We start from the raw sequence: 23328 nt of genomic DNA on the forward strand, positions 1-23328 counted from the left end.
ATATTCTTCAGTTATATTCTGTCTTTCCTCCCCAGGAATCCCAAACACTTTATAAATATAAATTTACTGTATCTACCAATGAAGTGCAGCCTCCACTGGTGTTGAACACAATAGTTTTTTTAACAGTACACAGCCACATCATGTATCAGTTTATGATAGAAAGTAAAGAAAAATACTATATCCATAAAAATTATAGAAGAAGATTTAAAGCAGACTATTTAGGGACACAGTGTAGTTAGGTGCTGGCACAAGGGCAGGTCTACACTAAGAATGGGGGTCGAACTAGGGTACGCAAATTCAGCTACGTGAATAGCGTAGCTGAATTCGAACTACCCTAGTTCGAACTACGTACCCGTCCAGACGCCGCGGAACCGAACTCCGCGGCTCCAAGGTCGACTCTGCTAACTCCAGCTGCCGAGGTGGAGTACCGGAGTTCGAACTAGCGCTTCCGGAGTTCGAACTATCGCGGTTCGAACTCCGGAAAGTCGAACTCACCGCGTCGACCCGCGCGGTAAGTGTAGACTAGCCCTAAGGAGCTGAGGATAGTACAGGTACCTGAATAGAAGAGAATAAACTGGAGTTTGCTCAGGACACTGGGGTAATGCTCCATGTCTTGCAAAAGAAAGTCTGTCTAATGATCACAAATTGTCAGGATCTAACTTTTTTACATCTGATCCAAAAGACAGCACTTTCAGCAGGACAGTTACCTCTGACACAGCATGGTGTTCGGTGTTACTCAGAGGGAAATGTGACTCCTAGTGAATCAGCACCAGCACTCCTCTAGCACCCTGCTTTTATTTGGAGGTCTCCTACTGAAGTGCTGACCATGTCCAATGTGACTTGGCCTGTGAGATCTGATGAGATCACAGCCTGAGGTGGTATGGCAGCAGAGAAGCCAATTTGTTGCAGCAGAATGACTAAACTAACCAACAACAGTAAATATTTAATGAACTAGGCAAGTCTTATGAGTCAACATTTCATAGTATCTGAGGACTCTATAAGATGCGTTTTCTTAACAAGCAGGGACTCTGGATTCCTGTAACAGTATTCTGAAAGCAATGAATTCAGACTTCTGGATGTCAAGATTTGACTTTCAAAATAACTCTGCAGTTATATCATGGGAATGGGTCAGATGATTATCAAGCAGTATTCTGGCTTTAAAACACCCAGGGCAGCTTGAACTATGCTTAATTAGAGAACAAAGCAACATGAGACTAAAACTGCAAAGAAGAACAACAGTTCTTCAGTCTGGGCCATGAAATGACTAGTCCTTTAGACGACAAGTAATATACTTCTTAAAGATAATTGGTTGTAACTTAGGGTTAGATGCAATTTAATATATGATGCAAATAATCAATATCTGCATAAATGTTATCAGCACAGGACAGCTGTCAGCTTCAAAACCTGCAAAGGAAAGAGACTTTATGGTGATGATTTAGGAGAGCCAGGGACTGGAGAGCTTGATTTGCTTTTTGTAGTTTGTTTATCTTTGGATGCTGATAAGGACGAGTTTACCCTGTATAGGTAACAGTAAACACTTAATACACTTTAAGAAATAACTTTCCCAGCACTGTTATCTCACACACATGATGCCACGTGCAGGGTAACTCCTGTTTTTGTTTAGAAGCGAGCCAAATGTCTTTGAAATAGCTCCGCAAGAATATAATTTCAGGGAGTTGTTTCATCTTTTCCCATTGTACGGTGTGTGTGTTCATTCTACATGCATCTGGAAAGAAAGAATCCCCAAGGAATGGCAGGGTATCTGCCCCTTGCAGAGACAGTTAATCAGACACAGACCAAGATGGGGAGACAGATTTTATTGTCAGTGGCATAAGAAGTGACATCAAATAGATCATTGGCTTCACTTTGGTTATTCAGACAGTTTTCATTTTTATGTAAATGCCATTCAATTATAGTAGTAGCACAGCTTATCCTTTGACTGAGGGATCTGTTTCCCTATTGGAGAGAGGAGGGCTGGGAGCAGGGAGAAGAGAGAGATAAGCCTCTTGAATATGCCACAGATGCTTCCTTTCTAAAGCTTGGGATAATGTATGTGAAGGTCTTTAAGCATGGCATTTTTGTATTTTAATCATGTTCCATTAAATTATAATGACTGGCTGCTGAAAGATGTCATGTATTTCCTGCTTCTTTTATGGGGAGCTATTTTATTTAAAAAAAAAAAAGGCAGCTTGGAAGCATGCAGGAAACAGCCTTCCTTGGAATTGATTGCATTTCTGATGGAGCACTTTTGTACTACATCCCTAGAGAAACACTGCACGTCCTAATGGCTTATGTTACCCATGTAGCTGCATCATAATAATTTATAGAAGTACAGTACAGACCAAAAGAAGATCTAGTGGTTTTAAACATCTCAGTAGGTCTGCCTTTTAAAAAAAAAAAAAAGAAAGAAAATCTAATCATTGTCATTGGGGAGGGGAATTATGTGCCTCAAAATGAAGGAGGAAGCTGTGGATCTGAAACCAACTTATGTTTATAAATTGTTAGCAAAGCTTGCGAGTCTGACTTTGATCTGCAAGAAATATCCTAAATTGGATCAAGTGCTGTGGAAATGGCATGTCAAACAAAAGCTGTATTTGGATATTGCGGGTAATGAGTGTATTGCTTTTGTCTGCCTGATGTACTCATTAGGGATGGGCCTGAGCCTTTAAGCTCTGATATCAAGTATTTGGATTCAGGGGTTTGGTGCACATCCATCTCTAGTAATACCATATGTGCAGATTTCATTTGAAAAGTCTCTCCTCCTATGAACAAGCAATTACAGTACTAGATATGAGTGGGCTTTTCTTAACTTGATTTTTCTGCTGTGTTGAGGTGTAGAAAAAATTACATATTTGTGTAATTTGTCTGAGCACAGTTTTCAGTCTGGGCACATAATATGCAGCCAAATGATAAAGAAAACAAAGACTGGCCACATAATATATATCATCTGCATGTAGTTCCTATATGGGAGCATTGCTCAGGGAGCTGTCTCAAACTTAAATGGTTGCCTCTCTTTTGTTTTTCCATATTGGTACTGAGCTTGTGAATCTTATTTGTCCATTTCTTTGAAGTTTGCTTTTCTTGGATTCTGATAGAAATTAACAGGCCAGTCCCCTAATGTAGTCTGTCAGATGCGCCAGACTTAGTTAATGCATGGATGTGAAAAGAACATGCATAGAAAAAGCTTTTAGGACTTATAAAACATACACACAAATTCTAACATGGCACTTGCTTTAGATGCTTAGTTACTGCATAATATGAATTTTTTTGTGGTTTTTGTTTTTTCCCTGCAGATGCATGAAATGTCAGCAAGGAATTGCAGTCCTATACAAACGAATAATTTGCACTGGACATCAATCATTCTGTTAATGCATAGCATCACAATCACTACTGCAAAACTATCTGGAGTGGTGCTGGTCTGAATTAATTTCCCATGACACATTCACCCAGTTATCCCTTAACATACTCTGGTAGTTTGTGTGTTCAGTCTGGCTGAACCATGCTGGCACCAGAATTGTCAAACACAGGGGACAAGAATGTGTGATGTGGTTTGTGCAGGCAGCGAAGTGAGTGACAATGTTTGAGTTCTATTCCCAGCTCTTCCGCAGGCTCACTGCATAATTGTGGGTAAGTCACGTAACTTCTCAGTACCCCAGCGTACCTGTTTATAAAATTGTCATAATGTAGCCTAGCAGAGTTGCTGTGAGGGTTAATAAATTAACATTTGTAAAGTGGTTTGAGACTGTAGATAAAAGATACTAAGAAAATGAATGTTGAGACTGTAAAGATCTTGCAAATGCAGTGCCTAATCACTGTGATAAGATCATTCCTGAAGATGGTGAGGGTTCAAAATGAAAAGGGGCCAGAGGAGGATTTGTCAGTGACACCCTTATGTACTCTGGGCTAGATTCTGCCACCTTGCTCATAAGTAGCACTTTACTTGGAGAGCAAGCCCATTGGTTTTAATGTGACTACTTGCGGAATAAGTTTCTACTCAACATGAGTAAGCATGACAGGATCTAACTTGCTCTTTCCCTAGAATCTAGTCTCTAGATTGCATTTTCAAAATAAGCTTACAATAGGGGTGGCAGAAGTTATTTTGAAATATATGATTAATTGAAACTTGATCTTGTTTTAACTATTGATGTCCCTGACTCATGAAGTTGTACATTTGTCTTTAAATTAATGAGAAGAGTAAGAAACAAATGCACTTGAATGGCTGCTATTCTGCATTAGTTAATTCTGTTCTCCTAGCCCTGGGATTTGTGCAGCAGAGAAAGGGGATAAATTGAATGAGCAGAAAACATATTTGGATATGACCTCCCAACGGCCTGACTGAAGAGAGAGTTGAAGGACTGCAGAGAAAGTGATCTTTGTCATCAGGACTTTTGAGTATTTCCTGAATAACAGTCCACAAACAGAAACATCATTCAAATCCAGACACCAGCCTAGGCCTTCTGAAAGTCTAGGCTGATGTCTGGATTTGAATGTTTTTATTTGTGGGGTGCTGTTGTTCAGGAAATACTCAAGTCCTGATGACAAAGATCACTTTCTCTGAAGTCCTTCTACCATCTCTTTAGCCAGGACATTGGGAAGTCATCTATCAGCTTCCCTTGCTTCTGGGGATGAGGCTAGGCTATCTTCCCTATGAAGCTGTGACCTCTAGTATATTTGCTTTGCTCAAGAAAGTCAAGAGAATGAGGCTACTTATCTGATTTTCTTCACTATCTCTGTAGAGGCAACAGGAGAGTTCAGTGCTTGGTTGGGGGTCATCCCCCTCATATCCCAGTGCAGGCCAGAGAATGGGTGACTGGACATGACTTCTTCTCTTTTCCCTCCATGGAGACTGTTGGAATAGGTTGGTTTGTAAATTTACTCACCTTTTCCCCATGGAAATCAGAGAGCTGGGTGCCTGTCCAGGGATCTTTTCTCTCCCTTTCCCTTCTGATCAGAGAAAGGAAAGGTGTGTCAACAGCTGATATGTTGCTGAGCAGCAAAGTGGAGCTAAGAGTGGGCTGATTACTGCTCCCCTAGTTCCAAAAGGTCTAATCTTAGTGGAATGCTGATTATTTCTTAGCTTGGATTTGTGAGACTCTGAGGAATATCTAGAAGGCCCAAAATCCATCCAATATTTGGCTGAATTCAGATGACTGAATGAGGCCTATTTTGGGAATTTTGTTTAACTTCTTGCTTGACAATCCCACAAGAAGTCAAGAAGTAAAATGATCTTTCCCATAGTAAGCTTAATTCTGCTCCCTTGCATGCCCAGTACAATAACACTTAGCATTTATAATAGTGGTGTTAATCCAAGGATCTCAACGTGCCTTACAAAGGTCTGTAAACATCATTAAGGAAATATCAGCATTAGTATTACTCAATAGGGCCTTTCAAAAGAGGATCAGACACTGGGCAAAGTGACATACTATTGATCAAATACTGCTGCTGCAGCCACATCTTCTGGGCTGTGATCTTGTCCATTTTCATAAGCTAAGTAGCGTTGGTCTGTTTGGAATTTCAAAGGGAGACCTGAAAGTTCCTTTTCAAGCAGGGCTAAGCTAGTGCCCTACATATCTTCATAGATTTTAAGATCTAGTCCAATTTCCTGCATAACACAGGCCAAAGAATCTCACCCAGTAATTTCTTCTTCAAGCCCATAACTTCTGTGTGAACTAGAAGTTTAAAAAAATATTGAGTTCTGATTTAAAGACCCCAAGTAACGGGAAATCCACCGCATCCCTAAATTGGTTGTTCCAGTGGTTAACCTCACTTTTAAAAATCTGCATCTTATTTCTAGTGTGAATTTGTCTAGCAGCAGCTTCCAATTGTTGGTTCTCAATATGTCGCTTTCTGCTAGTAGACAGTTCTTTAGTCTGTCAGAAATCTCTTCCAGTGTAGGTACTTGTGGACTATGAGGGTACTTTTTCCCTTCTATTGGATAAACTAAATGAATTGAGCTCCTTAATCTCTCAGTATGAGGCATATTTGTAGTTGGTAATTTTCTGAACTTTCTAATTTTTCAACATCCTTTTTGAAATATTGTCACCAGAACTGGGCACAGCATTCTAGTAATGGTCTCACTCATGAGGTAATACCCCCTCACTACATATCTATCCAAGGATTGTATTCACCGTCTTGGTTACAGCATCACAGTGGGAGCTCATGTTCAATTAAGTATGTACCATGACAATTATCAGTCACTGCATTCCAAGATATAGTCACCCATTCTGAAAATATGACCTACCTTATTTGTTTTCACATGTATGATCTTGCATTTGGCTGCATTAAAACCAATAAATAGTATTAAGAGACTCTTTGCTGTCTGAGTTTTCCACAAGAGATATGAACCTAAGGCTCTGATCACTTTTTGTTATGTTCCTAAGGTATTCTTCACTAGAACAACTATATATCCGGGCCAAATTCTAATGTGAGTAATTGCATTTTGCCTATTTGAATTCTCTCTGCAGTCTGGGTTCTCCTCACCTGAAGTCCTAAACTCTTTGTGTAGTGTACCACTATGTTTTAACCTCCAATTGGCTGCATTTGCCATGGCTGATTATTGTATATGTTGGGTCTAATTCACCACTCCGTTATTCCTTTTTTACACCAGTGTAACACTCCTGAAATCAACAGCCATGGAACAGGAATAATGGAGTGATAAATTAGTACCATTCCTTGTAAAGTGATTTGGGGTGAAAGATTGCTATGTACCAGGAAGTTACCATTATTTTAATACATGAGAACAGTACTTTTTTCTAAAATTGTAGTTGCACATTCAGCATTTGGTTTTTCTTTCCACCTGTATACCATGATCACATCATGAAGGACCCTATTGTACTACCTGCATGCTGAGGCAGCCATAAGTTTTAACTTCCTGACTTTTGATCAATTAAAACCTCAAACATAATATTTTATTACATTAGGCACAAAAATAATTATTTCTAAGCGCATGAATTTTTCAACGTACTGTATACATTTTCATTAAAAGATGCTTTAGTTTGGCATGTTTTTATTTTAAATACATTTTATTGTAGTAAATGTATCCATTCATCTGTACATTTAATATTGCCTCTCAGTTTACTGTTTGTTTATCTTGTACATCTCCAGCAAAAGAACAGTGCAAGGTTCTGTTTATCATTTGGTACTCGTTCATTTTTAATCTAGGGGGAGGGATAGCTCAGTGGTTTGAGCATTGGTCTGCTAAACCCAGCATTGTGAGTTCAGTCCTTGAGGGGAGGGGCCATTTAGGGATCTGGGGCAAAAATCTGTCTGGGGATGGGTCCTCCTTTGAGCAGTGGGTTGGACTAGATGACCTCCTGAGGTCCCTTCCTACTCTGATATTCTATGAGTCTAGCATTTCACATACTTCCAGGGTTTATTTTTTATGCTTGCACATGGTAGAGCTAGAGGAACTGATAAATTCTGCAGTTTAGCTGCATGTACCCATAAGCATTTTTTTTCAAAGCGAAGTTATTCTACTTAAACAAAAACCTTACAGTTTGTTTAAAGATAACACAAGTGTGTGTATAGTTAGCACAGGTCCTGCATATATTCATGGTAAACATATCTGAAGGCATATTTTCATGTCCTTTTGTATTCCTTCCTAATTAGAAATTTCTCAGTTTAACATCAAATAAATTCTATTCCATATTGGAAAATAAGGGGAAAACATTATAAAAATGTCTAAAATATAAATTATCATCTGACAGGCAGTGCTAAATATTTAACAAAGAGGGCCCATAGGACAAAAGAAAATATAATTAAATATTTTCCACATTCTTTGACTCTGATAAGGGTAAATCACCTAAATATGATTTCGTTCTGGCATGGTCATTAAATCCCATACACTTCTTTCACCAGAACTATGAATGGGAAATTAATATATATTTCCCAGTGATTATCCCCAATGTTGTAAATAAAGTTTATGTCCAACTCACTGTAATTCTCAGGGAAATAAGAACAAATACAAAAGCCTTTAAATAACTCTTTGTGGTATTAAACTGGTATATCAGACCATTAGTCTTATCATTTACAACCTCATTATCAGATATGTATAGTATCTCAGTACATTCCCTGTAACAAAACAAAAAACTGGTCTATTTCAGAAGAATCGAATTCTCCCACCGTTTGTCCATGTTGATGAAAAAGGAAAAATAAGACATATGGAACCAATACTCTCATAGTTATTGTTCATGTTCCTTCAATCTTTTACCAATGTGGTAATCTCTCCCAGTTTGTTTTACTGTGAAGATATTGTTATACCTTTGGGTGTTTTGAGTTTTTCTTCCCAGAATTGAAGAAAGGCCTTTTGACTGGGACCTGATAGTATACGTAGAAAAAAATATATATACATTGATGACTGGAAAGGCAAAGCTCTAATATCAAATTGAAATCAATATATTGGCTCCATTCTCAGAGAATGGTTTAACCTTGAGTTAAATGGTTTTCACATGCTGCACAATTCTGACTTCTGGTTTCTGTTTTAAACAATATGTAATAAGAAAATCCTATTGAAACAAAGGTAAAGATTTACCAACAATCATCTTCCCATGTTTAATGTCACACTGTTCAGAAATGTACATACCCATGTGCCATCTTTCTAATCAGTTTCAATTGGAACTAATGTGGGATTAATATTAGGTGTTAATTAAATAGGGAACACTGAAACTAATCAACAGATACCTGGACAATGGGGCATATGCACACTGAGTATGTCTACACTGCAATAAAACACCCTCATCTGGCCTGTGTCAACAGACTAGGGCTCTGGCTATAAAATTGCAGGGTGTGTATCTGGGCTTGTCTACCAGAGCCTGAACATCTGCACTGCAGTTTTACAGTCCTGCAGCCTGAGCCCATGTCAGCTGACTTGGGTCATCTGCAGGTGTTTTATTATAGTGTAGACATACCCTAAGGGTGACATTCTGGCCCCTTAGGGTATGTCTACAGTTAGACACCCACGGCTGGTCTGTGCCAGCTGACTCAGGCTCATGGGATGCAGGCTAAGGGGCTGTTTAACTGTGGTGTAGATGTTTGGGGTCAGGCTGGAGCCTTGGCTCTGGGACCCTCCCACCTCACAGGGTCCCACAGCTTCTGTGATCAGCTGTTGTTCCATGGTGTGCAGGAGGTGCTGGGAGGGAGGGGGAGGAGCAGGGACAGGACACTCTTAGGGGAGAGGGTGGAAAGAGGCAGAGAAGAGGCAGGGTGGGGGCCAGAAGAGGGGGTGGGGATGGGAGCTTGGGGAAAGGAATGGAGTGAGGGCAGGGCCTGGGGTAGAGGGAGCGTCACACACCCCTCAGGTAGAAAGGAAGTCAGTACCTATGTTCCTGGATGCATAAACAGGAATCTCAGGTAGGGCAACAGAGGTTATTTTACCTCTATATTTAACATTTGTTGTTTTTTGCCACCACTGCTGGAATACGGTGTCCAGTTCTGATGTACACAATCATTAAAGAAGTTCATAAATTAGAGAGGGTTTAGAGAAGAGCCAGGAGAATGATTAAATGACTAGAAAACATGCCTTATAGTGATAGTCAAGGAGCTGTTGCATTAATTTAGACAGACTCAATGGGCCAAAAGTGTTGATATAATCCAGTCACTGTCCAACGTTAAACAGTGCTAAACCGGGTCTGGGGCTTGGTATGCTGAGCCCTTTCAGCATGCTTAGCACTATGGTGAAAACACAATCAAAATCATTTTAACCTTTTTTAAAGGTACAGAAAAGAAGGAAAAACAGCTAAAGCATTTGAAATGTAAAGTATTAAGTAAGGCTTTCTTTCAACAACATCCCTTGTTCTCATTGCTGTTAGCCAGAGAGTTTTGGAAGGAACCCCCCCCCTTTGTTGGACGGTCTCTTAAAGGATATCAAAGATGGTAATAACTGTCCTTTTGGGGAAAAGAGGAGAAGGTAGTTGATATGAACTGGAGCAGTTCTTGCTACTGCTGTTAAAGTCTGGTCCCATTTCATCGCAGGTGGTGATATCATCTGGGTCCCCCCTCTCTGTCCTGGTCTGTTCAGGACATCCCTCAGGATTAGGAAACAGAAGGTCCAGCATCCCAGGAGACTTTGGAGGTGGCAGCCATGATGGTGAAGTTTGCTCCAGTAACTTCTATCTGTTCTTCTATTTTCCCTCTAAAAAGGGAGTGGTTTGTGGAATAGCCCATCCCATCCTGTCATTATTTTGTCTGCCTAATATCCAACACACCAATTTTGCTTCATTAATTTCAGGTTCCACATCTTCTGATTTTACCATGCATGATTTCAGCATAGTCCTTGAATTATAGCATCGTGACCTTTTTTATTTGGACTAATTTAGTCTGTCACTTCTTCTCTCTCTCCCTTATTGACTTCTGATCTCAGAATAATAATTGAGTTGATTTTTCCCTTGGAGCTTCATGTTGTGTAATTTTCTTGGGTACAACATGTATAGGGTGACCAGATCACAGGGATGAAATATCGGGACACGGGGGGGGGGGAGGCAGGGGCGGAGCAAAAAAAATGGCGGCAGAGCAAAAAAAAAAAAAAAAAACAGTTTTGCAGGGGCCGGGGGCATTAGCAGGACCCAGCCGCGCCGCCGGATCGCACACAGCGCCCCAGCCGCGCGCACTGCATTCCCCGCGGAGCCTCCCACCCCGGGCACATGAGATTCGTCCCACCGCAGGCGAGGAGCCCCGCACCTCTCCCGCTCAGCTGCACTCCAGCAGCTCCTTCCCGGCAGGGCAAGATGCTGGAGCGCAGCCGAGCGGGAGAGGCGCAGGATTCCCCAGCAGCGTCGGGGAAGTTTATCGGTTCGGGGGACCCTGGCCGGCTCCTCGCGCCAGCCGCCCCGCCTGGGACAGATCTCGCCCCCGCAGCCCCTCTCCACCACATGTCTCCGGCGGGCAGCCCACACCCCCGGGCCACGCCGCTCACCCGGGCCCTGCCTGCTCCGCGCTGCCCCTGGACCCACCATGCTGCCCCGTGGACTGCACGGCTGGAGCAGCCTCCGTGCTGCACTGCAGCGCTCCCGGCCCCAGCCAGCCATGGCCCGTGTGCCCAGGCTGCTGCACAGGGGCGTCTCCTCCCCAGGTTCGTCTTGGGATCCAATGGGGCAGTGAGGGGGCGGGGCTGGGGGCAGGGATTTGGTGAGGGATCCAATGGGGGAAGGAAGGGGCGGAGTCGGGCCGGGGGGGCAAGAGCCCCTCCGGGCTCCGCCTGTGCACGGGAGCGGAGGGCAAAATTGTTTGTTTGTCCAGTGTCCCGACCGAACATTGGTCGGGACGCGGGACAAACAAGCAAATATCGGGACAGTCCCGATAAAATCGGGACGTCTGGTCACCCTAAACATGTATGCGCTTTAATGTGTGCACTTCAATGGGTTTGGTCAGGCCCATGTTGTTGTGATTCAGCTTTCCTTGGCTTTGCCACAACCTATTTGACTGACACACCTGCCTTGAGGTTTTTCCCGTAGTGCACTCATTACTGGAATTATGCATCACATCAAGGAGAGAATACCACACATTAAATCACAAAGGTTATGAAATACAGGTTACTTATTTTAGATGATGCATAACTTGAGACCGCAGAGTTTCTGTAATTGCAAATTTCACTAAATGCACATCTGTGCTCCTAATGTTTACAATATTTAGGAATCTATCACCAGATTTGCCAGGACATTATCCTTGTGTTTTCTACAGGAGTATCTTTTCTCTGTTGCTAGTAAAATGTATTACATATTAGCCTGTGAGATCTATAATCAGAAAACAGGTAACCTGAAATGCTAACTATTGATATTGTAGGTTTAGCTTGAATAATTTTTACCTTTTCTTAGGTATTTCAGACAGTTACAAGGCCAGGTTCAAGTAACACAAGAAAATATTTCCTTGGGGGGAGCTTTGACAACTAAAGAAAATGTTGCATTGATGCCAGACTTGCTCCCTGTGTTGTTTGAAAATCAAATAACAGAGCCTGCTTGCTGGATTGGTATTTCCCAACTCGGCAAGTATCATACACAGAGCAAATGTAGTTCTGTAGAAAAATCAGGTTATGCATCTTTGAACAAATTTAATATATGGAAAGGAGAACATCAAGATAATTTTAAAAACGGAGGCAAGAAACTGTAAGGAATAGAGCAAAGAAACAACAAAACTAAGGACACTGAAACTGTGGCTACAGCTAGATATCACAAAAGTAAAGTCACTGTGTGGATAGCACCCTTGGTGCATGCACTGAGCTGTCTTGCAGGAGAGCCTTTTGGTTTGTGTTAAGTCCAACCCTGGTGATCAGGCCACAGATGCAGTGGGGGGAGGGGAGGGAGGAGCAGTGAAAAGAAGCAGGGATGCAATAGAACTAAGATGATTGCCTTCTCTCTCTGCTTCTCTCTTTTGACTTGCATCCACTTCTGGCACAGTAGACAGCTCAATCTGCTTAGTTTATCAAAAAGAAGATCAAAAGGTGATTTGATTACAATATACAAGTACCTTCACAGGAGAAAATACGGTGGGGGAAGGGCTCTTTTAATCTAGTGAAGATAAGCATAGCAATAAGCAATGGCTGGAAATTGAATCAGTCTTTCTGGAAGATATACTTTAGCCAAACACAAGGTATGGGGCTCAAATTGGGAGTAACTGAGTGGAATTCCATGGTCTGTGTTATGCAGAGAGTCAGACTAGATCAGTGGTTCCCAAATTTTGTTGGTTCATATACTGCTATCTTAAAAAAAAGTCTCCTTTTTGTGCACATATTTTAGGCCTTAATAGATTAACATACATGTTTACAGTTTTGAATTTGGCTGGTGGACATCTGCCAGAGCAAAATTAGAAGAGAATGGTGTTTGGCCAGCAGGAATCTGGATAAGAGAGTTAAAGGAGGTGAGGGTTAGAGCTAGCTGGGAATCTTTAGATGAAACATTTTTTGTCAGAAAATGCAAATTTTTCAAAATTAAAGCTTTATGTGGGAGCATACCAGTTTTAACAAAACTTTGACTAGGAAAGATTTCTGAGAGCCAGAAAAAAAAATCCACCCCAAAGTAGGCTGGTGGCTAGATCACTCACTAGGGATGGAGGAGAGTCGGATTCAAGATCATGGTCTGCCTGATTCAGGCTAGGGACTTGAAATTGGAACTCCCATATCATGCTAGCTATGTGCCCTAACCACTAGGCTATTGATTAGTCTGGGATGGGTTGGTCTGTCTGGTTTTTCATGAAAAAGCTTCAAATAGCCTGTTTCATCCTGATGTGGTATGAGAAATTTATTGAAATGAGGAAAAGCTTTGCAAGATATGATTATCACTTTCCACCCAGCTCTAATGAGATTAGACTGAGGGCAGAGATTCTGGCTGGAGTGCAGGATAGCTCCAGTGGTGAGTGTGTAAAGGGACAGGAGGGCTCTGGGGTGTGCGTGTAAGTAAAGTGGCAAAGATGGCTCCAAGGGGAAGGGAAATCTTGGTTGGCAGAATCTTACCTGAGTACCAGGCTGCTTCAGTGCCAATTCACCCTTATTCGAAGGTTTCAGGTTCCTTGTCGGTTCCGTCTGAACCACGAAGCTCTGCCAGTTCCACTGCATCCCCTGGCCTCTCTGGAAAGTTTGAGCCATATGTCTCCTTCTGCTCTGGTCCCACAGCTCCATCCTCTTGAATAAGACATTCTATAGCCCGTCTTCATAGGGCTGTGATGATTCAAGCAGGTGTCCCCAGTCCATGGAACCTGCCTTAGTCCTGAGACTCACACACTTCATCCCCTTGGTTTCCAGGCCCCAGAGCCCTCCTTCTCAGAACTGGGCTGTAATTCAGGCAGGCTTCCCCAGCTCCCCAGGCTTCCCCAGCTCACCAGTCTGGTTCTGGTTCTAATCCCAGATAGTCTCTCTTCTACTCGGTGCTCCACTGCAATTCTGCTGTTCAGGCTACTTGCCCTCTCTCTCCTCCTTGATCAGGTTCAGGACCTGGCAATACCTGGCTCCCAGTCCCCAGCTAGACAGCTGCTCCCTCAAATAACTGTTTCCTTAAAGGGACCATGTCATGGAACAGGGTTGCCTGGCCCCAGACCCCTCTACCCTTTAAATGGGACAGACCTCCTTGTTACATAATACTGCTTCCAACAAGTTCTGCTTCCACACACCACCAGTGGTACAAGTAACACAGTTTGGGAACCCTTGAGTTAGAAGATCTAATGGCCCCTTCTGGCCTTAAAATCTGTGAAAGTATAAATCTACCCTAGCAGCTAGCTACAGTTGTTCAGACTCCTTCTCTTTCATTAAACATGGCAGCTGCTTTTGGAGAAGCTGCCTCTGTCTTCCCCTTCCATTAAGCATCTCTCCTGCCTGTGATATGGAAATTTAACTCCTGAATAGTGAAAAAATTTCAATATGGCAGTGGTGAAGGGCAGAATTAAGATTATTTGGGCACCTGACCTGGGTAAAACTTCATATTTTCAGTTTATTAATAAAACCTGGACAGTTCCTGATTTTCCAAAGTTTTTTTAAACAAACAAACAAAACTTAAATGTTTGTTTTTTCCATTAGGTTATTGATATGTATTTACAATCTTAACTATACTTTAATGAATTGATGGTTGTAGTCTCAAATTTATAATTCATTAAGAGATGACAACATGCTCAGCAGCATACTCAGCACAACGTCCCTGCCTGAAGGACCTACAGTCTAATAAGATGAGCAATAAATAACAAATCAAATGTAACAAGTTTTATTTTTCTATGAGCAAGTGCTGCGTGGGGTAGTGGATTGTGAGACAATTTACTGTAAATGTAAGACTTTCACAGTCAGATTTTTAAAGACATACACGTACATTTGTACAAATACAGTTGCATGTACTTGTAGGTAAGGAATCATGTACGAAACAGTAAACAGAACCTAAAATCTGCATCAAAATTCCTATATTCTGCAACACTCTAGTGGACATTCAGGAATTTCTGCAGGAGTTTCAGATACATTTTAAAATAGAAATTAAGTCTTGAACACCATGTTATTTATTTTAATATTAAATTCAGTTTATTTTATGGTGTCCCCATATCAGTTTTCAGTATGCTGCAGAGTGGCATAAAGTAGATTTCAGAGTTGATGATAATGAGGAAGGAGGCTGTTGAAATCTCTGAGCTATGTTTTAAGCTGTCTGCTAACCTGGGAAGACATCATGGCATCTGTTTACTTGCAGTTATTATTCTGAGGCTTTTCTTTGTAACAATCAGCCATTGCTAAAAATATTTTTTTAATGAAAATAATTCATCCCTGCAGCAAAGGATGAATTACACAGCCACAGAATCATGGAATCCATGTGACCCAGCCTATGGATACACGTATCAGACAATTATACCTTCATATGGGCCTTTGGGTGCCTAAATGTCCATGTGGACAGGATGTGTACAAATAAATTACGTGTGCATAATTGTGTGTGTGCTGATTCATATATACATTTTTTTAAAATCTCATCCTTGATAAATCACATACATTTTAAACCATGAGGTCAATGAGAGCTAGGTGGGGATTATTTGTTTATTTTGACAGAGCGATGAAATATTAGTTTTTACACTACATTTTACATTACTCATCATGGTAAAATAGAGAAGATGGGTGAGGTAATATTGTTTTATTGACCCAACTTCTATTTGCGAGAGAAACAAGCTTTTTTGGACTCGTTTGCAAACAGCAGCTTCCTTCCCCGCCTCCTCTATTGTTAGTTTTAACCCTGTTGGTTATATGATGCTACGTGATCAAGTGCTGTTTCAATCCCTTGCTATTGAAATGCTTGCTAATACTACAGGCAAGGGCCTCTTCCTAATTAATCAGCAGTTAAATTCCCTTGTTCAGTATAGTATTCAAAATAGACTAATGATTCAATATTTGTTACAATCTTCCTCATTTTGTACTAAATTTGCTGAAGTATATCCTGACTTTGCTGATAAATGTTGCATTTCTTTGCCTTCTATTTCTCCTAATTTGTCCTCAATTGTTAAAGACCTGCAAACGTTGAGCTCTACTGTCAGAGAGTCACGAGAGTCCTTCCAGTTTTGGTCATGGCTCGATTGGCTTGGCCTTGCGCCCTACAAATCCTATTTCCAATCCCTGTTTGTGTCCCTTCTGGTTGGGCTCGCTCTTCTCTGTCTCGGATGTGCCTTCATTAAAGCCTGCATTCACAAGTTTGGTGCCTTGGCCTACATCGCTTCCACCCCCGAAGCGCATCCCCTCGTAGGTGGGGATGAGGAGTCGGACTCGGAAGTTTAGGTTTTCGACCTAACTATTTCGGCCAGGGCACGGGGGCATGTTGAGATGAGTTCCTGTCTGCATCCTGTAAAACTTGCCCATACCGGTATTGCCCTGGCCTCTTCTTTTGTCATTCAGTGTTGAACGCATTCTAAAACAATATGCATTTCCTCACCTTTTGGGGGCGAAGCCAGACTTTAAGGCACCTGCTCCCCTACATGGTGTAAACTTTGCTTGTGCCAATCAGAAACGAACACAAACAGGTTTTGGGCCCCGTCCCCTATGACACTTCTATGATGTCATAGTGGGTACTTTATGGCCTGCCTGCCATGTGCAGGCAGGGAGAGGAGAAAGAAAAACGAATCCTGTGTATACCCGTGTATCCTGTGTATACCCGTGTGTCCTGTGTATACCTGTAACCGAGCCTGATCACCTCGAAGCCTCTCTCTCAGCTCACCTGTTTCAAACAGAGCTTCTACGTTTGCCGGTCGTTATGCGTTGGTTTGTATTTGTAAGTATCAGTCATTACTAAATGCTGCATCTTTGTTTATAAATATTGTTAGTAGATATTTTAGTCAGTGTGTTTTAAGTTTTATTAACTCTATTAGCTAATCATCCGCTGCTCCCTTACCCCTTGTAATTATCCCCAATAAAACTTTTAAATTGATTAAGTTTAGTGTGTGTGTGTGTGTGTGTGTGTGTGTGTGTCTGCAGTTTGCATCGTGACCCACACTCTCCTTGCATCCCTTACCAATATAGTCTCTTGCCACGTGCAGCCTGGTAAATAACAGGCCTGCATTTTTCTTTCGCCCCTGCGAGTCCGTGGCAATCCACACTTATCTCTCATCAACAGAGGTTGATCCAATAGAAGATATTACCTCAGCTACCTTGTCTCTCTCTAATATCCTGGGACAGACACTCCTGCAACTACGCTGCAAACAGTCATGGTAAAAGGCAAGCAAGGCAATATTGTGCCTGGGCTGGTAAATTTTACTAGGCTGATTTGAACGTGTAGTTTTTCCATTATGCATAAGGGAAGCCACATAAATGTGATGTCACCAGTTACAGAGTTGTCTGCATAATCTATGGCTGGCTACAGATTAATTTCCAGCACAGTTATATAGAGCTGAGTAAATAACTGAGTTTTTGGTTGGGGTGGGATTAGAAAAACAAAAACAAAACAAAAAAGCAAAACCAACCAACCAAAAAAAAATTGGTTTGGTTTGAGCCTGAATTGATGATTTTGTTTTGTTTTCTGATTTTTCTTCTCAAAATGAAAAAACAAACACACACCCAAAATTTCATTTGCGTAACACAAAACGTGTTCAACGTAAAACATTTTTTAAATATTGTTTCACATCATTGTCAGATGTTTTTCACACTTTTGTTTTAATTTTTATTATTTAATTACCTAACTTCAAAACAAAACACCATTTAAAAGTTGAAATATGTTTAAAAACCTTTTTGACTTTTTCTGGACATTTTCTTCCTTTCTTTTTGGCTGAAATTATTTGCTCAATTTAACCTGACTTTTCAAATCATTTCAGTGCTCCAAAAAATGCATTTGTCAGTGAATTTATTATTTACTACTAAAAAAACCACAACCCAATACCAAAAAAAAATAAATAAAACCCACTGAGTTCTACAGCTTCATTAATGCAAAATACCTTTAAAAAACACAAGTTAATAGTTTGACCCTTAAATGAATGTCACACGGGCAGCATAAATGTACAGATAATGATTAATCATACTTTCTAAGTATATTATTTACCCTTAGTTAAAGCCAATGAGAGCTGAATTCATGTAACTATGTGCAAAAGTGGGCCCACCAATTATAAACACACGATCAAAGGTTTAGAAAAAGTCTTCATTTGCAATTTGCCCTGGAGCAATGAGGGCAGTATCAAGCACTTGTTTATTGCTCCAGGATATCTTTAATTACCTGCCTGCAAGTCTCTAAATGCCAGGTCTCTGTTCTGTGTTACCATGACAACATTTTTGCTGTCAGTATACTGTATGTTTTTGTCTACATTCAGCTCACTTGGAAACTGAACATGGCTAAAACAATATGAAAATAAAAAAAAAATCAAATACAAGAGGAAGTTCATATTTTCCCTTCACTGCCAGTAGACAGCAGCGTCTGCTGCCTCGAGGCCTTCAAATCTCTATTGAGAACTGAGCTGACAGTTGGGAAGCTTTGAATGTAAATGAAGATTTTTTTTTGATGTGTGAAAATATTAATGGTTGACTTGGCTGTCTTTCTGAATGATAAAACCTTCAGCTCTACATGACTTGTTAAATGTGTCAGACTCCAAGTGAAATGTCACACTGCAAAACTAAATTGGGGGAAAATAAACAGCAGGCCAGTTAAGTGCATTTTTCTAACTGCTGCCAGCTGAGACGTACCTCACAGCAATTGGGACTCGATTGCTACCCTGTAGTGCTAATTCTAATATCTGTCCCCATTTTAGAAATACAGAAACACTGCTCGATAGCAGGTGGAATAGGACCACACCTGATGGATCCCTTGATTGTATAAGGATTAGGAAGGAGCCATTCAGGCTCTGTCACAATCTCCTGTTCCTGTTCTGCTTGACTTCATTAAGGTTCTTCTAGATCTAGACAGCTGGTCTGCCTGGCAATGCTGTCATGAGCACTAAACTTCTCTGCCTTCAGGAATTCTAAGAACCAGTTAACTAACACTTGAGAGCTTAACCCTCACTGAAACCAAAAGTGCTGACCCAGCTCTCATGGAAGTCAATAAAAAGTCTGCCATTCTCTTCTAGGGCAGTTGGTTTGTCCCTTGACTATTTTGAGCATAGCTAATTGAGAGAAAAAAAGATGAAACAACTTATCTATTAGAAATTTCAAAGCCATTTTCATTTAATTGAAAACAAATAATTTTTCACTTCGTGGTTTTTTTTTAAATAGCTGGTGTTGACATTTTCTTTCTCCCTCTGCCCCATTCACTCTCTTTTTTTCCCCTTTTCCATTTTGCCAGTGAAATGGGGGGAGGAGGAGTAAGGGAGGGAGGAAAAAAGATGAACCAAAAGGGGAATTGAAAAAAATTACAAAATAGTAAAATTTTTTGTTTCCAGTATCATTGAACATATGGAAGAATTTTACAAAAATACTTTTGAAAAAATATATATCTGATTTTATTAGGCACTGGGGTATATTTTGTGGGGAAAAGGAACCTACAGAGCAGGGATGGGCTTCACCTTAATCAAAATGGAAACAGATTGCTGGCATATAAAATAAATAGAGTACCAGGAGAACGTTTGAAGTTAGTGCTAGGGGAAAATGGCAGGAGCTGAGGGACACAAGTAGAACAGAGACATCTGTTAAAGATATTGGTAATACAATAGCTGTTTATCCAGTAAAGGTAGGGTGTAAATTACAACTGAACCAGAGCAGGGACAGGATGTGAACATTGAAGTACATTCTGCAAAATCAGTCAGGTGTCAGATCAGGAAATTAAATAAAACAACCACCTAGTCAAGATATACAAATGCAAGATGCTTAAAACCAAAAATAAGTTAACTAGAATGCCTTCAGTGGATAAGGACCTTCATATAATAGACATTATGAAACATGGTGGAATGATGAAAACCCATGGGAGATGGTAGTACTTAGTTCCAAACTGTACAGGAAAGACAGGCCAAAGAGGTGAGGGAATAACACTATATCTTAGGGATTCCACAGACGCTAGGGAGAGAAATTCTGAATGGAGAAGAGCACCTGTTTGAATCTATGCTGTAAAATAATAAATCTGTTAGTATGGCTATACTACTGGTGTCTGACTCAAGAAAAGGAAATGGAATGCACAGTGTAGAGAGAGCAACAAGACAGCAAAATCTAACAAAACGATAATGTTTAATAATAAATAAACTTTAATTATCTACCTATAAACTGGTCATACCATGCAATGGGACAAAGTTTAGAGAAACTCTTGTTGCTTCTTTGAACATCTAGTTCTACAGCATGGAATATGAGAGGCTATTCTTGATTTAGTCTTAAGTAATGCACAGGACCTAATTCAAAAGAAGTGATCATAAATGAGCTATTAAGTAATAGTGACCACAATAAAATTAGGTTCAACATCCAAAAGGACAGGTAGGATATCAGAAAGGGAGATCCAATAAAATGAGAATTTTAGTCAAAAAGTCCTTAATCCTACAAGTAAACAAGCATGGGTGAATGTGGGTTGGTGGCGAGGGCAGTAGACAACACAATGGCAAATGAAATGTAATGCCAACAAATGCAAAATAATGCAGATTGGAGGGGAAAAAAACTACTTACACCTTACAGTGCTCTAAATTAACCGTATCAACCCAAAAAAGGACCTAGGATTTACTGTCAAAGAGCTCAGTGAAAATCTCTGCTCAATGTACAGCTGTGATCAAAAAAGCTAATAAGATGGTAAGATGCATAAAGAAGGGGATAGAGATTAGTACTTAAACATTATATGTATCAAATCAGTGGTGTGGCCTTACTCAGAATACCATGTGCATTACTGGTTATCCCATCTCAAAATGGCTCGGGCAGAACTACAGGGGGTCAGAGAAGAGCACCAACAATGAGCTAATGAAATCCTTGAATGCATAAACAGGAGAACCTCAAGTAGTTAGAGAAGTTATTTTACCTCTGTATTTGGCACTGGTGCGACCACTGCTGGAATACTGTGTCCAGTTCTGGTGCATACAATTCAAGAAGCAGCAAAGAATCCTGTGGCACCTTATAGACTAACAGACGTTTTGCAGCATGAGCTTTCGTGGGTGAATACCCACTTCTTCGGATGCAAGTGGAGAGGTTCAAGAAGGAGGTTGGTAAATTGGCGAGGGTTCAGAGAAGAGCCAGGAGAATGACTAAAGGATTAGAAAACATGCCGTATAGTGATAGAGCTCTTTGAGTCTATCTATTTAACTTAACAAAGAGAATGCTACAGGGTGACTTGGTTACAGTCTATAAGTATCTACACAAAAAATTAATAATGGACTCTTCAGTCTAGTATAGAAAGATATAATATGACATGGATATTTACCAACCTAGGTACAAAATATACTCTCCCACCTCTACTATGAGCACAAGGGTGGTGGGGGCAGAATCTGATATTTTACATGCTTGTCAAACAATTACTCATCCTGGGCAAGTAAACCTTTGCAAGCCTGGTGTAAACAGCATGGAATGGAACTTTGCACACTGCCTTTTGTGCTGTAAGGATAAGGCCTTTTCTTGTAGCCATATGGTAAGGCCTAAGGCCTTTGTCTGCAGCCATATTAGGAGAGCAGCAGCCATTAGCTAAGAAGCAGGAAGTCACATCCTCACATTCCATCTAAATTCCATGAAAACAATGTAATATGGGGCTGTTAAGAGGGGATCCTGTCCTAATAGGACCCACCATCATCAGATAAAGAAACAAATCTTAAGATGGTTAAAGAAAACTTGGTTTCATAGCATCCTGTCTGGCAAGAAATCACTTATCGATAGTTGTGGTTGTGAAATCCTCATTTCTTTGTTTTATCTTTATGGGCCCCAAATCCCTACTGTTTGTCTGTATGGTCTCTGTCTGGTTCTTTGATTGTTTCTGTCTGTTACATAATCAATTAAAGTGGAGGAGTATGACTGGTTAGAGAATTTTGTTACAATATGTTAGGATTGGTTAGTAAAACTGTAGTAAAATGATTGGTTAAGGTATAGTTAAGCAGGACTCTCATTTCACTGTATAAACTGGGGTCCAAAAGGAAGTTCTTGGGAACCAACTCCAGGACATAGCCCCAAGAACAGAGCTGCCAGACCTTACTCTGCCAATGACACCATGCAGAAACTGGAGTCCCTCCAGATGACCTGATCCTGACTGTCCATCAAGAAAAGTTCATCTGTCTTATTGGGAGTAGTGAGCATTGTATGTGTAGCGTGATTTGTTTTGGTGATTGTTAATACATAGAGGTTAAGTAGGATATTACTGTGTAAGGCTCTTTCACTGGTAATAGACCCTGTAAACCCGCAAAAGATTGAGCCTTGAGTCCAGAGGGAAAGGGTATTTACCCAGAGCCTGGAGGAGTAGAGCCTGGAGGAGTAGAGCCTGGAGTCCACGGAGGAGTAAAGTTAGAGTGCCTAAATTAAAAGGGTTACACCTGAGCCCTAGGAACTAGTTAGTGGTGGAAGCCTTGAGCCCTATTCTGTGGATGGAACAGCCCTACAGAGATAGGAATGACACATTAGCAATGGGAGTGCCACACATAGAGCAAGTCTAGAATATGGGGGTAGATTTGTAAAGGATTTAGGTGCCTAAAGATGCAGATAGGCACCTAACTTTCATTGGAATCCAGGGGAATTAAGCACCCGAATGCCTAGTGGTATTAAAAACAATCTGCATCTTTAGGTGCGTCCTTAAAAAATCTGTCCTGTGGTTTCTATATAATTCCTGGACACACTCCACCCTGCACAGGTCCACATGGCTTGCAATACCTGATAGACAAGCTTGGGGTGCTGCAGCACATAGACCAGGGATAGGCAACCTATGGCACACATGCCGAAGGCGGCACACGAGCTGATTGTCAGTGGCACTCACACTGCCCAGGTCCTGGCCACTGGTCCGGGGAGCTCTGCATTTTAATTTAATTTTAAATGAAGCTTCTTAAACATTTTAAAAACCTTATTTACTTTACATATAACAATAGTTTAGTTATAGGTTATAGACCTGTAGAAAGAGACCTTCTAAAAACATTAAAATGTATTACCGGCACTCGAAACCTTAAATTAGCATGAATAAATGAAGACTCGGCCACTTCTGAAAGGTTGCCAACCCTTGACGTAGACTTGCATTGATGAGCCATTAGTACAAAAACAATGACAATGGGAACTGTCTATATAGTGGTCCTGCATATTGTCAACTGAAGTTGCCTTCTCTGGCTTTGTTGCCAATGAGAAAATCATCCATTTCTATGTATAGGTAATAAATACTGTACAAAATGTCATTCCTTAGTAGCAAATATCAGTTTTACAGTCGGAACAACAAGCAGGTAATTAAGCCACCGGAAATAAACAAGGGTTCTCCAATGCATGGACATAGTATGAAATCTTTTGAAAACCATATATGATCTTCCCACCTGTTAGGTTTTATTTCATAAGCCAGT

This window comes from Mauremys mutica, chromosome 2 (genome assembly GCF_020497125.1).
Source record: "Mauremys mutica isolate MM-2020 ecotype Southern chromosome 2, ASM2049712v1, whole genome shotgun sequence".
NCBI classification, from domain to species: domain Eukaryota; kingdom Metazoa; phylum Chordata; order Testudines; family Geoemydidae; genus Mauremys; species Mauremys mutica.